This window comes from Cryptomeria japonica, chromosome 5 (assembly GCF_030272615.1).
Source record: "Cryptomeria japonica chromosome 5, Sugi_1.0, whole genome shotgun sequence".
NCBI classification, from domain to species: domain Eukaryota; kingdom Viridiplantae; phylum Streptophyta; class Pinopsida; order Cupressales; family Cupressaceae; genus Cryptomeria; species Cryptomeria japonica.
The window spans coordinates 799588132-799602249 of NC_081409.1; the positions used below are offsets into that span (position 1 = coordinate 799588132).

Consider the following 14118-nt stretch of genomic DNA (forward strand, 5'->3'; position numbering starts at 1 on the left):
GCCTTAGCTCTTGGTTTCCAATGTGTCCAATACTATGACTTATTACTACTAGTGTTTGGTCTAATATCGCTAGTGATTAAATTCCAATTTTATTTTCAGCACAAATAGTCCGTTTCATCAGTCTTCTCTATATTTTCGCACTTGAATTCCAAAGTATGTTAAGGAGGTAATCATTGCTTTTAAACTCAGCTTATAATAAGAAAAAAACAAATAATTTATAAACCAAAAAATATTCAATTGTCTGGGTGGTGTAGTTGGTTATCACGTTAGTCTCACACACTAAAGGTCCCCAGTTCGAACCTGGGCTCAGACAAATCTGCTGTCAAATTTTTGTTATGAAATGATTATAATATTTTTAACATAAAAGATTTTTTTAGTTTTTGAATCGGATTGTTCTCATTTAATATTATAATATTATAGGTGAGTTTTTTAAGTATGTGTAGCTAAATTTCAGTTTGTCATTCTAAATATTATTCTAAACTAATCATTATGTAACATTTTGAATTCAATTTTATCAAATTAATTTTTCATGTCCACAATATTAAGAAACATAGTTAGATTTGTAGAAGTGTAGAAATTAGTGGCGAACGAACAAATATAAAATAAGAAATCGTATATAGTTATATTGAGATAGACCCCTTCTATAGTAGAACCTAAGAATTTCGAGGCTAAATATGCAATTAATTATGCTTCATTTTAATCTAAATCAAAGGAATGTGTAAGAGAATGCCTCAGAGCATCCCTTCATCTCAACTCAAATTATCCCTTGATTCATGTCTCAAATGATGAATTTTTATAGTCCATGCAAGATGTTAACCTCACTTGCATAACAAACGCATATTTAGAGGCTAAATATGTAGTTAACAATGCCCAAATTGATGTAAATCAAAGGAATGTGTAAGAGAATGCATTGGAGCATCCCTTCCATTGAACCCAAACTATTTCTTGATTAACGTGTCAAATGATGAGTTTCTAGGGTCCATGCAATATGCTAACTCACTTGCATAACAAATACATATTTAGAGGCTAACTAGGTTGTAAATAATGCTCAATTTTAATGTAAATCAAAGGAATATGTAAGAGAATGCCTTGGAACATCTCTTCAACTCAATTTAAATAATGAGTTTTTTAGAGTCCATGCAAGATGTTAACCTCACTTGTATAATAAATGTATAAATTAATGAGTTACTGGTTTAATGGGAAGTAGTCTAGCTAGTTTGCACTTAACAAAGATAAACTCTTGCATGGAATAATCACATTATTATCCAAAATGAGCCCTTAAGGCCTTTCGAAACTTGAGAGGAGTGTCCCTCAATGATCATCAATGAATATTTTTTCTAATCTCTAGTAAGATCACTTTCTTTGTATTTGAATTGGTTTGTTCTCGCTTAACATTATAGGTGGGCTATTTGAGAATCATGTGTATTTGAAATTTAGTTTGTCATTCTAAGTATCACTATATGAATAATTATTAAGCAATAGTTTGAATCTAATTCCTATGAAATAGATCAAATTAAATTTTGATAAGTATTCAAGAAATTTACTAAGAATGATAGAGAGATTTTGTGTAATTTGTGAAGATTATGTTATAAGGAACAATGCTACATAAGTTGAGAACCAAATGAAACATCTCCAAGAAAGTAGGGAATATAAGCATGTGAAACTCAACACTATGTTGATGTCGATAAACTAAAAGACTCAATTTTAATATAATATAATTGAATATGATACAAATCAATTATCTTAGCATGTATGCGTTGCTGAAATTCGAATTATATTCAATAATATAATTGAATATGATACAAACAATGATCTTCTTCTACTAGTAATTGCTTTTCTTTTATTCTTTGTCATAACAATGTCATGTCTAGTTGTTACATGGAACCCTTAGTTTTTTAGTGAGAAAAAGGTGAAACTAAATTGCATTATTAACTTTATAATGTGTTTGCAAATCTGAAAATAAGATTACCAAATGAGATTAAATGTGTTGCACATTTAACAATAATAAAAAAATTAGGAATACAAAATGTAACACAAGATTTACATGGAGAAATCCTTTTAAAAAAACTCCACGTGAGAAAAAGGGAAGTATTTTATTAGTCTTAAATAAAGAGATATAATTGACAATACACTCCACTACTATTATCTAATCAATATGGTATTACCACGTTAATTGTAACTCACCTTCATAAAACTACTATCTCATTGCTCTAATTTATATCAAACTGTGATATAGAAAAGCACTATGGTAACATGAAACAAGAGGCAAAAATATCTTGACAAAACCCATGCCTAAAATAATGAACAAACAATATACATAGTAATAAATAATATATTTTGCATGGCTACCACATGGGTTCCTATCACATAGCCAATCAACTCTTGAGCTTCTTGGATGCTCCATAACTCCCTAATGACTCTTTCAGTCACCTAATAGGACAATCTTTCATCTTCCACACTCGGGTGCCCAAATCATGACTCTTCATCTTCCCAAAGTGTATGCCTAAGAAGAATATTCCCCTATTGTACTTTGTTACCACTACCAATATGTGTACACTTATTTGAAATGCAATTAAAATTTGTCATTAAAAAAACATAAAATGGTTTTACTCTCATGTCCCCTAAAACACTTTCCAAGGAATATGGAGACACCTGAGAATAATGTAGGAATGGAAGGTTAATGTCACCTATCCTAGCATTCTCCCACTTGATTTTGTAAATTGCAATTATATCCAAGATATACAAATAATGAAATCAAGTTCAATGATCAATTCCCATGGCATTCCTACACCAATAGAAATTAGTTGTGGTCACTGGCTTCGTAAGAGATTATGCATCATTGTCTCTAGAGTCAACCTTTTCAATCAAGATCTTGCCATTCTCAACCATTTTTCACACAAAGAAATATTGAACATCAACATGCTTAGTACACACATAATATATGGAATATTTTTCCAAACATAGGAAACTTTGAACATCACAATCCTTGTTAATCTCCATCCCAAGGATATATTTAGCATACCCCTAGTCCTTTATATTGAATGTGCCAGAAAGTTGAGCCTTGAGCTCTCTAGTCATCACCTTTTTGTTACCCATAAACAACATGTCATCGACATTCTTGAGAAAATAATTAGTATTTGATCATCAATAAGCTTAAGTTAAACACAATGATGCTCCTCATTCCTAACACAACCCAACTTCAAATCAAAGACATCAAACATTTGGTACCATTATGATTCACACTTTAGATTTTGGCTTTTGTTTCTTAAGATTTTTTTATTTATTTTGCAAAGCAAGTAGAGAAGGACTAGGAGAAGGAAGTGAGGAAGGAGAGGCTTGTCATTTCTACTTCAAAATATTTAGCCTTTTGGGAACAAATGTTAAGGTGAGATTTGAAACCCTTTTTCTATTCTCTAAATATTTTATGCATGATGAATTTGCAAAATAAAATTTGCATTCTTGCATGATTTTATTGTTGAATCAAGTATGTGAAGTTGTTGTATTTGTATTAAGCTCTATATAAATGGTTAATGGCATGTTTTCTGTAGGGGTTTTATGTTTCTTAATGTGGTATGGAGTCTAACATCCTTGAGAAGGTATTTGATCCTCCATTGTAACTTGCCAGTTAAGAGGTGTAGCGTCCTAAAATTGCGACACTTGCAATTTCGACTGCATTTGGGTCTTCACAACGGTGATGCAACACGGAACCTGAATGGAGACCCCGAAACTTGTCCATGACATCAAAAACTGTATTTTTCAGCACCCTGGCTTGATCCTCCTTGCACCCTGCTGTCCCGAGAGGTGGGACCAAAGCGCCCAGCGCCCTGGTCCCTGGCCCTATTTTGGGCCCGGTCTCTTTTGGGGCTTCGGGTCTTTATGTTTGCAATTTGGAAAATAATCTTTCCTGGTCGGCCTAAGGTTGGGAAAATCAATTTTTTAACCCTAATTGACAAGTATATAAACTACTTTTCCTCTCCCATTTGGGTAGATAAAAGGAGGAAGGACATATGTGTACAAGACGCGGAAGCGATACTCAAACATTCAAGCATTCAAGCATTCAAGCATTCCTTCAAGCAATTGATCATTCTAAGTCTCCATTCAAGGCTAAGTGTTGCATTCAAGACAAGGATTCAACCATTGAAGAGGAGATCACATACTACATACTACATACAACATACAACAACATCTACACCTTTGCATGTAAGAATACAAACATTCTTACAACAAGGTACTAGTACTTGTTTTACAATCATTTACATTTACAGCATTTCTCATTTCTTGGTTAATTCCAAAACTGGCGTTTGACCTAAGGGCAAACCCCTAATCCCTAACCCATCAATCGTCTTCGCTTTTCTGTGTGTAGGTTGCAGGTACGCGGCTGTAATTGAAGATCTGGAATCCTTGTGCAGAGATGAACAGATCCCCCTTCGTTTCGCGGATTTTTCGGAGGACCGTGTGCACTCCGGGTGCCATCGTCCCATCAACTTTTGCTCAAATTTGCAGGACAGCGCCGTCTCGACATTTTACTGCTAATTCCAGGTCCGCAGCTTCATCCTATATTCCTATCTCTGTTTATAAGCGAATCTTTCTCACTTTCTATGCATTCCTAGCTTAATTCTTCTATCTACATTCTTTACAAAAGAGGGTAGCCTTGCTGTCTTAACCCTTGAAACTCATTTAAAATCCAATCTTGCATTGTGTGGGATTGGATCTTGTGGGTTTCAACCCCTCTTTTGAATGTAAAGTCTCCCCTAAGTGAAAACCGACAATCCTAAGTGATCCCCTTTCCCCTTTGGAGTGGTGGGGGGAACACTTAGGGTTCGATCGCGATTTTCCGCTTTACATTTTGGTGAACCCGACGTGAACATCCTTTCTGATTATTCATGGTTAGATCTGAAAATTGGATTCCTTAATTGCATTTCCATGTTTGATCTTTTGCAAATTTTAGAGGTTAATTGCATAAAAACCCTAAATTTTCTTTTTAGTAATTGAGCTTGCGAAATGTTTAATGGTTAATGCCTGTTTCAGATTGTAGCATCGTAAATTGTACGCACTCACTAGGGTGGTACAATTTCACACCTAGTTTAGCACCCGCCTTAGTGCATTTTACATTCTGCATTGCATTTCTCCTTAAGCACTTAATTCATCAAGTTAATTAGGTCTAAGGTCCTATTTCATCGTTCTCTACATCATGAAGTTGGGCCCTTTCACTAAAGCGCGCCCTTCGTATTTTATTCCTCCAATACATCACTCAATCAAAAACCCTAATTAAGTCCTATGTCGAACTTGGGGGCTTGGTTTCGGGGTCAAAACATCTCGAAATCACCTGTAACTTCGGGATTCTCTCTAAAATCATCATATCCGACGACCCTGAAAATTTGGTGAAAAGTTGTCGGGACCGTGGCGCCCGGAGTGCACATGGTCCCGGACATTTTTCCCCAAATTTTAGGAGCACGATCCAATCATAAAATAAAGCTTAACCCCAAGAAATTGGCGGGATATTCAATCTCTAGGTCGGCCAAAAGACGAATTTACGACCTAGGGTTTCCTACATAAGAGCTCTCTTTCTTCATTTGAAGGGATCCGGATTTTTGTTTTCAGGAACTTCACATGCAGCAAAAGAGAAGATCTTTGAAGACTTCAACAACATTCAACATTCCTCTATCAAGCACTTATCAAATTCATTCATCCACTTAGGGCTTGGAAGACATTGAAGAACAATAGGAGATTACCGACTGAAGATTGGCTTGTACTCCTCCCTTGAGGGTTGGGTATGATTTCATGTTGTTTTCATGTCTCTACATAAGCTTCAATACATCATTTATTCATGCTTTAGATCACATTGCATCTTGATTTAGAGCATTTACATTATCATTTACAAGCAATTAGGGTTTACTTTCTAGGTTGCTCTAGTTTGCTTTCTTGCATTTTAGGACCTTGCACACACACTAGGTCTGCACACACAATACATTTTACAAAACAACTTGGCTATTCGTGGAGGTGGAAATCACCGAAGCTGGGGTTTGACTAAGGCAAAACCCTATATAGCCGCCCATACACCCTTTTCAGATATCATTGCAGGTTTCGGGATTCGGACGACGCCGCGAGATACAGATCCGGAGAGAGAAGGTCGAGACAGCATTTTGTGTCAAGTTGCAGAGCAGAAGACTAGGACAGGGGCGCTGGGCACCCTGGTCCTTGGGACAGCGGCGCTGGGCGCCCTGGTCCTCCGGACAGACAGCTTTCAGACAGCTTCCCGACAGTGTTTCAGAGTGCAGAACAGTAGTTTTCGGTGCAGTTTTCAGGACAGTGGCGCCCGCGCCCCCATCCGGAACATTCTCAGTCTGATTTTGACTCCGGGTACACATCTGCATTCTTATTTCATCCTTGTATTTACAGCTGTTCATTGTTTAATCTCAATTCTGCAATCTTGTTATTAGTTCATACTTTCATTTTGGGATTAGGGTTTGAACTTGTATCATTTTAGCTTTCAATTTCAACAAGGGAATAGAAATCCTAATAGATATCCCGTGGCTCTCTCTTTCACCAAAAGAAGTAGCCAATTATGCGATATCTCTAGGCTCTTTCGTATTCCGTAATGTGTGTCAAAAGGTAGGATTAGGGCATGTTAACCTAGTCTTGCTTTTTCCCCTACACATTTTGGTGAACCCGACGTGAATCTATCATTGTTTCCTCTTGCATTGCATTTGTTAGATCTAGATTTAGATTTAGTGTATTTTCATTTCATTTTCATTAAAAGGAAAAAGAAAAAAAAAAGAGAGAAGAGTGTGTTTCTTTGCATTGTGTGTTTAAATTTTATGCAATCTTTTCAAAATGTCAGATTTTTATTTGCAAAATGTTCATGCTTTTCATGATTATTATAGCCAAGATGAATTAGATGAAGCTTTAGATGAGTTTTTAAACCCTAAGGATGCCAAACCTTCATTTTACCAAAAACTCATAAACCTTGTTACAATGCCATTTAGGTGTGATGAGAAAGATAAGTCGAATGACTCCTCTCAAGGATACATTCCTATCCACTCTTCCCCTGAATCTAGTAACATGTTTGTTTTCAATAATCCCCTCTATGAGGAGATGTCTCATTTTGAATCAAAAGACAAACCTTTTAACTAATATGATCATGCTTTGTTGGATGATGCTCTTGATGACTTTGTGGCTTTGTCGAAATCTTTAAACAAGAACAAGACCTCTAAATTGGTTAACATGATAAACTTGAATGAATATAATAAGCCTCTCTTTGAAGTCCAAGGTGCTTATCCTTCTCCCACCTTTCAAATTCCTAAATCACCTCTCCTTACTGTTCAAGGAAGGTATGATCATGATTCCTTTAGCACCCCGAATAAACCAATCATCACTGTGCAAGGAAGAAAACCTATAAGTCCTTACAGTTATGCTAAACAAATAACTAGAGAAAGTTATCATGCGGTTGCCCATACTTATCATACCAGAAATAATAAGCAGCCTAATCCTCCTCCTGTTATTCCAGTTTCTCTTCCTAATCCTCAACCAATTCTTCCTCAAGCTCCCCGTATTTCGCAAGTTATGGGTAAGGAATATGATCTTATAGAACAACTTAAATCTACCCCTGCTAAGATATCCCTTTGGGATTTGATTCAAACTTCTTCCGCTCATCATGGAATGTTACAAGATGCCTTGAAAGATTTGAATGTTCCTCCACCGAATACATCTAGTAATATAGCATCTTTTGTTAACTCTGTGATGAATCCTAAAGCTCAAATTGTGTTTACCCAAGATGAGTTGCCTACTAGTGAAATTCAACAACAATATGATCCCTTGATGATTGTGGTTATCATGAAAGACACGGCTATAAGACGAACACTAGTAGATAATGGCTCTGGCCTTAATGTGTGTAGTATTAATTTATTGCATAAGATGAATGTGGATACATCTCTTATTGAGCCTGACTCTCGTCCCATTCGTGGCTTTGACAATGTGGCTAAGACTTCATTGGGTATCATCACCTTACCTCTCACAGTGGGACCTGTTACTTTTCCTACTCCTATCCATGTTATGCCGAGAAATTTAACATACAACTTGTTATTAGGGAGGCCTTGGATTCACAGCATGCAAGCTGTCCCTCTACATTGCATAGACAAGTTAAATTTGTTTATAACAATACGACATATACTTTGATAGGTGATACTAATTTTCAAGCTTGTCTACAAACATCTAATTCTAAAGGAGATTCTTCTAAGCCATCCTCGTCTAGTGACGACTCTTTAAACAAGAAACCGATCGATGAGTCTTCGCTCTCTGATGATCAAAATCCTTTGGATGAGTCGGGAACTCCTAAAGAAGATCCTTCTCGACTTGAAACTACACATAAGAAGGATTTTGATCCTGAGAAGGTTCTCGCAGAAGATGATTGGGGATCTCTTGATTTTAACCCTACCTTTGTAGGTTAATATAAGGTTCCTTCTAGAGAAATTAAAGTTGAATAGAAGGAAGAAGCTGAAAATCACAAAGTTGAAAAGAAAGAAGTAGCTAAAAATCAATCAACCTTATCTGAATCCATGAGTAATAATTTTGTGGCCGCTTCTCAAACTTCTTCTCCTCACACCTATAATTATGAAGAGTTTGATTCTTTGTCTTATGAAAAACCACCTTCTCTTCCTGAAATGGCTGATCGTTATGGTCGTGGTTTTCGCATTTTTGCTAAGCATGGGTATCATGGAAAAGGTTGTGGTGCTAATGAACAAGGGATAAGAGTTCCTCTAGAGACTAATTTTCAACATTATGCCTTTGGACTTGGCTATAATCCCTGCAGACACACTAAAGCTTCTAAAAGACCATGCATTAGTGTTAATGCTATCTCTACATCTTTATCAATACAACACCCTGAGTATATTGATGGGGATCCTTCGGGTGATTGTGCTTTGGATATCTTCCCTACTGACGATGCTTTAGCTAAGTTCTTGGGAGCCTATGACACTCTTCCTCATTATCACCACAATAGGGGACTCCCTTATTGTTTGAACACTGAAGCCTATTTTGGAAAAGAGATTGATAACGACGAGATTGTGAAAGAATTCCCTCAGTTAAAGGATACTCCTCAACAAAGTAATCTTCTCATAAGTGACACCACTGATGTTAAGATGGATCCTTGCAACAAAGAGAAAGTTATTAAAATTGGAAAATGTCTGGATGAAGAAGAACAGAAACAATATGAAGAACTATTGCGTGAATTCCCTGAGATCTTTGCTTGGACATATTCTGACATGCCTGGTATAGATCCTAAGATTGTTACTCATAATATTGTCTTAGTTCCTGATGCTAAGCCCGTGAAACAAAAGATTCGAAAAATGAATCCTAAGGTGGCTCTACTTTTTAATGCTGAGATTGAAAAATTATTGGAGGCTGGATTTATCCGCCCTATTGACTATTCCCCATGGATTTCAAATATTGTCGCTGTGGCTAAACCAGACAACAAAATAAGAATGTGTACTGATTTTCGGGATCTGAATAAGGCTTCTTTAAAAGATGATTTCCCTCTTCCAAACATTGACATGATAGTTGATTCTACGGCAGGACATGCCTTGTTATCCTTCATGGATGGTTTTTCAGGATACAATCAAATTTTCATAAACCCTCAAGATCAATTCAAAACCACTTTCACCACTCCCTGGGGTACATTTTGTTGGATAATGATGCCTTTTGGACTTAAAAACGCTGGTGCAACTTATCAACGAGCGATGACCCTTATCTTTCATGATTATATGCATAAGATTTTAGAGGATTATGTTGATGATATTTTAGCTAAATCCTTTCTTCGCATGGATCATGTTAAAATCCTCCGTCAAATCTTTGAAAGAATTCGTAAATATCACATGTGCTTGAATCCCCGAAAATGTGTTTTTGGTGTGGATAGTGGAAAACTATTAGGGTTCATAGTTTCGCATCGTGGGATTGAGGTGGACACTAAAAAAATAGATGCTATTGTTAACATGCCACCTCCTCGAAATGTCTCTCAACTTAAAAGCTTACAAGGAAATATTCAAGCTATTCGTAGGTTCATGTCTCAACTTGCGGATCGTACCTTTCCTTTTACTCAACTTCTTAAAAAGGATACCACTTTTCAATGGAATGAAGATTGTCAGCAAGCATTTGAAGATTTAAAAGTGTATTTGGCTAGTCCTCCTATTCTTCAACCGGCCGAACCTTCTAAACCCTTCCTTCTGTATACAGCTGCTTCTTCTCATGCTCTCGCAGCATTGTTGGCACAACATGATAAAGATGGTAAGGAATGTCCAGTTTATTACATAAGTCGTACCTTACTCGCTTATGAGACCCGATATTCTGCGATAGAAAGACAATGCTTGGCCTTGGTGTTTGCGACTCAGAAATTGAGACATTATCTTTTAAATTCAGAAGTCCACGTCATGGTAAAGTTTGATCCTTTGAAGCATCTTTTCTCTTAAACTGATTTATCAGGACGTCTAGCTAAGTGGGTTATGATGTTAACTGAATTTGACCTTAAATTTGTTTCACAAAGAGCAATTAAAGGACAAGCATTGACCGATCACTTAGTTGAGGCCCCTTCGCCTTTCTCCTTCCCTAACCCTGAGTCCTTTCCTGATGACTTCATTCTTTCTATAGAGAAAGATGAAATTTGGGAGTTATACTTTGATGGCTCTAAGTGTCGTACGGGATCGAGGGCAGGTGTTGTTCTGGTTTCTCCTACAAAGAAACCTATTCCCTTATCATATCGTCTAAATTTCCTGTGTACCAATAACATTACTGAGTATGAGGCTCTTATAGCGGGAATAAAAGCAGCCTTAGCTCTGAATATAAAACACATACATATCTATGGAGACTCGCAATTGATTATAAGACAAGTAACAGGAATGTATCAAGCAAAACAAGACAAATTATCATAATATAAAGACCTTGCTATCTCTTTATTACAAAATTTTGATTCTTATACCATGGAACCCGTTCCTCGAAAAGATAATCGACATGCGGACGCAATGGCATGTGTGGCTTCTCTAGTATCTTTAGAGGACCCTATGGTCGATCTTAAATTCGTTATTCACAATCTTATTTCTCCAGCTATTGAAGACGATTCTAGCTTGGTAACATGTTGTGACTTTGTAGATTCAGATGAATGGTTCTCGCATATCGTAAGATATTTGACCGATGGTATCTTTCCTGATTCTGCTAATAGGAACACTAGGGCTAGAATCCGCAAGCTGTCTGCTAGGTATATCATTCTTTCTAATGTCCTTTACCGAAGGGGTTATGATGGTCTTCTCCTTCGTTGTCTTAACAAGTCGGAAATCCCTGTTGCTCTTGAAGAGGCACATTCAGGTGCCTGTGGGGGGCATTTTGGGGGCAAATCCTTAGTTCATAGATTGCTTCGTATGGGATACTATTGGCAAACTATGCAGAAGGATTCCTTTTCATTTGTTAAGAAATGTCATCAATGTCAACAACACAATAATCTGATTCATGCTCCTGCCCAAGAACTTCGTTCTCAAGTAGCTTCTTGGCCTTTCTCCGCATGGGGTTTGGATCTTATTGGAAAAATCTCCCCTCCTTCATCTCAAGGACACACCTTCATTATAACCGCAACAGATTACTTTACGAAGTGGGTAGAAGCTATTCCCCTTCGCTCTACTACTGCTGAAGTGATTTGTCAATTTCTTCTAGAAAACATTATCTCTTGATTCGGGATACCTTCCACTATTATCTCAGATAATGGAACATCGTTTAAGAACAAGGACGTGAAGAAATTCCTCGATAAGTATCATATCAAACATCGATTTTCTACACCATATTATCCTCAGTCAAATGGTCAAGCCGAATCATCCAATAAGATAATTGAACAAATTCTTCGTAAAACCGTGAATAAGCATGGTAAGGATTGGAGTAACCAGCTAATCTATGCTCTTTGGGCCTACCGAACGAGTGTACGAATTGCTACAGGAACTACTCCTTATAATCTTGTTTATGGTGCTGACGCTATTATGCCCTTAGAATTAGAGATTCCATCACTTAGGGTTTCTCTCAAAGGTATAGTAGATGATGACTCTTATAGAGAACAACGACTTCAACAGCTTGAGATGCTTGATGAACAGCGTATAAATGCTCTTGAGCATATTCAAGCGTATCACAAAACTCTACAACGAAGCTATAATGATGAGGTCATTCAACGTTCCTTCTCAGTAGGTGACTTAGTCCTTTATGAGAATCAGCGCAATGTGAATGCCTTACCTGCAGAAAAGGGAAAATTTAGTCCTAATTAGCTTGGACCATATATCGTTATTGAGGATTATGGATCAGGTGCTTACAAAATAGCGGATGTAGACGGTACGCCTCTTAAAGAACCTATCAATGCTATGCACTTGCGTAGATATTATGCTTAATTCTTCGTTCCTCATCTATCTTCTTTTCAATTCTTCAACATTGGATAATATGTTAGTGTTTCTTGATTAAAGCAAAATAGAATTAAATATTATATTGTTTAATCTATATTTCTTTGTTCCTGACAAGCGTGTCTTCTTACTTTATAGTTTGTCTTGAATTCATTTATGTAAATTGTGAAAGATTTACATTCCATTATGCTAGCATATTATACAGTGTCGTTATGTGCTAAGTAGAATCGTATCATGTTGTGTTTAAGTTCAAAATTAAATCACATTAGTTATATGATTCTTAGACTTAATGCATATTTCTTCCTTATCATCAATGTTGTACTTGATTAAATATTTTAATTAAGTCACACATGTATCAATTTAATCATGGAGCATTGAGAAATCAATCACATGGAAATTAAATTCTGAATATACATGTACATTTACCAAATGTATTAGATTTAATCAAAACAAAATATACATTGTTTTAGGCATTAAAGATAACACATTTGAGACAAAAGAGAAGCATGTATATATACATATATATATATATGTGTGTGTGTGTGTGTGTGTGGATCGTATACAAATATAGGTCACTGTATATCCAAAATGTGACCTCTCCTACATCATAAAATCATCTCCTATCCCTAGGGCTAGTGGCTGGAGAATGTCGACTGGACGCTCCCTCCTGATCTGGCCATGAAGGTGGACCCATGGGTGTGTAGCGTGATACAGATCGTGAGTGACTCCGAGAGGAACTCCTGCGATCCCTATCCATAAGGATCGCGTGATAGGTGGTAGCCTCGGTCTGAGCCGCTGCTAGATCTCGCCGCGCCTGCTGGAGGTCCTCTGATAGGACTCTCTCTCTCTGCCGCACCTGCTGGAGGTCCTCTGATAGGACTCTCTCCCTCTCCCTCCATATATCTACCTGTACTCGGAATGGGAAAAAAAAATCCTCATGCCGACCCGCGTTCCCCTGAGGCCTATAGGCAATCTGTGAGGAACTGGGGATCTGTGCTATCATGGAAATGTCTGTCATTGCCTGCTGAATCAGGGAACGCCATTCCTGCACATTAGCTGTGGCAGTAGAACAGATTTTTGTTAGTACCATTCTATATCTTCAAAACATTAATCAATCAATATAAACCTACTATACCTGGATCTCCCTCGCGCCAGTAGGGATCATGATATGGTAGCATCTGTGCCTGGGAACCGCTAGGCTCCCCTCGCTCGAATAATCTATCCACGATGGGTGTAGGCTGGATGGTACTAGGGACAGGTCTCCGTATCGCCTCATGTTCCCCCTGTTGGGGAATAAGAGGTGGATCTAGTGCTATGGTATCGTCTCCTGAATGGTGGGGAGCTGCATCCGACTCCTCCTCATCATCTCTATCCTCCTCCTCGTCGTCCTCCTCGTCATCCTCATCCTCGTCCTCATCCGCATCATCACCTGCATCCTCCTCATCCTCCTCTCTATCTGTATCCTCCTCCTCCTCCTCCTCGGCACTGGGCTGATCGCCTGTAGGTGGATCAGGATCTCCCGCCTCCTCATGATCCTCTCCCTCCTCTGGCTCCTCTGACCTGGATCCCTGGTCCTCGTCTCGGTCTCCATGTCTCCATGGGCCTGGATAGCCTGTCGGATGATCTGGTGGAAAGATAGGACCTGGATACGATCTCATAAACCATGAGACGTACCTCCGCTGTGCTCCAGGCTCTGCAGAAT

General features: G+C 37.7%; 1 non-coding gene across 1 annotated transcript; it reads left to right on the plus strand.

The window, feature by feature from the left end:
• The first annotated feature begins 239 nt into the window (after window positions 1–239).
• On the plus strand, window positions 240–313 carry TRNAV-CAC (transfer RNA valine (anticodon CAC)). The gene has a single exon. It is a non-coding gene; the product is annotated as a tRNA-Val (tRNA).
• The last annotated feature ends 13805 nt before the right edge of the window (window positions 314–14118 follow it).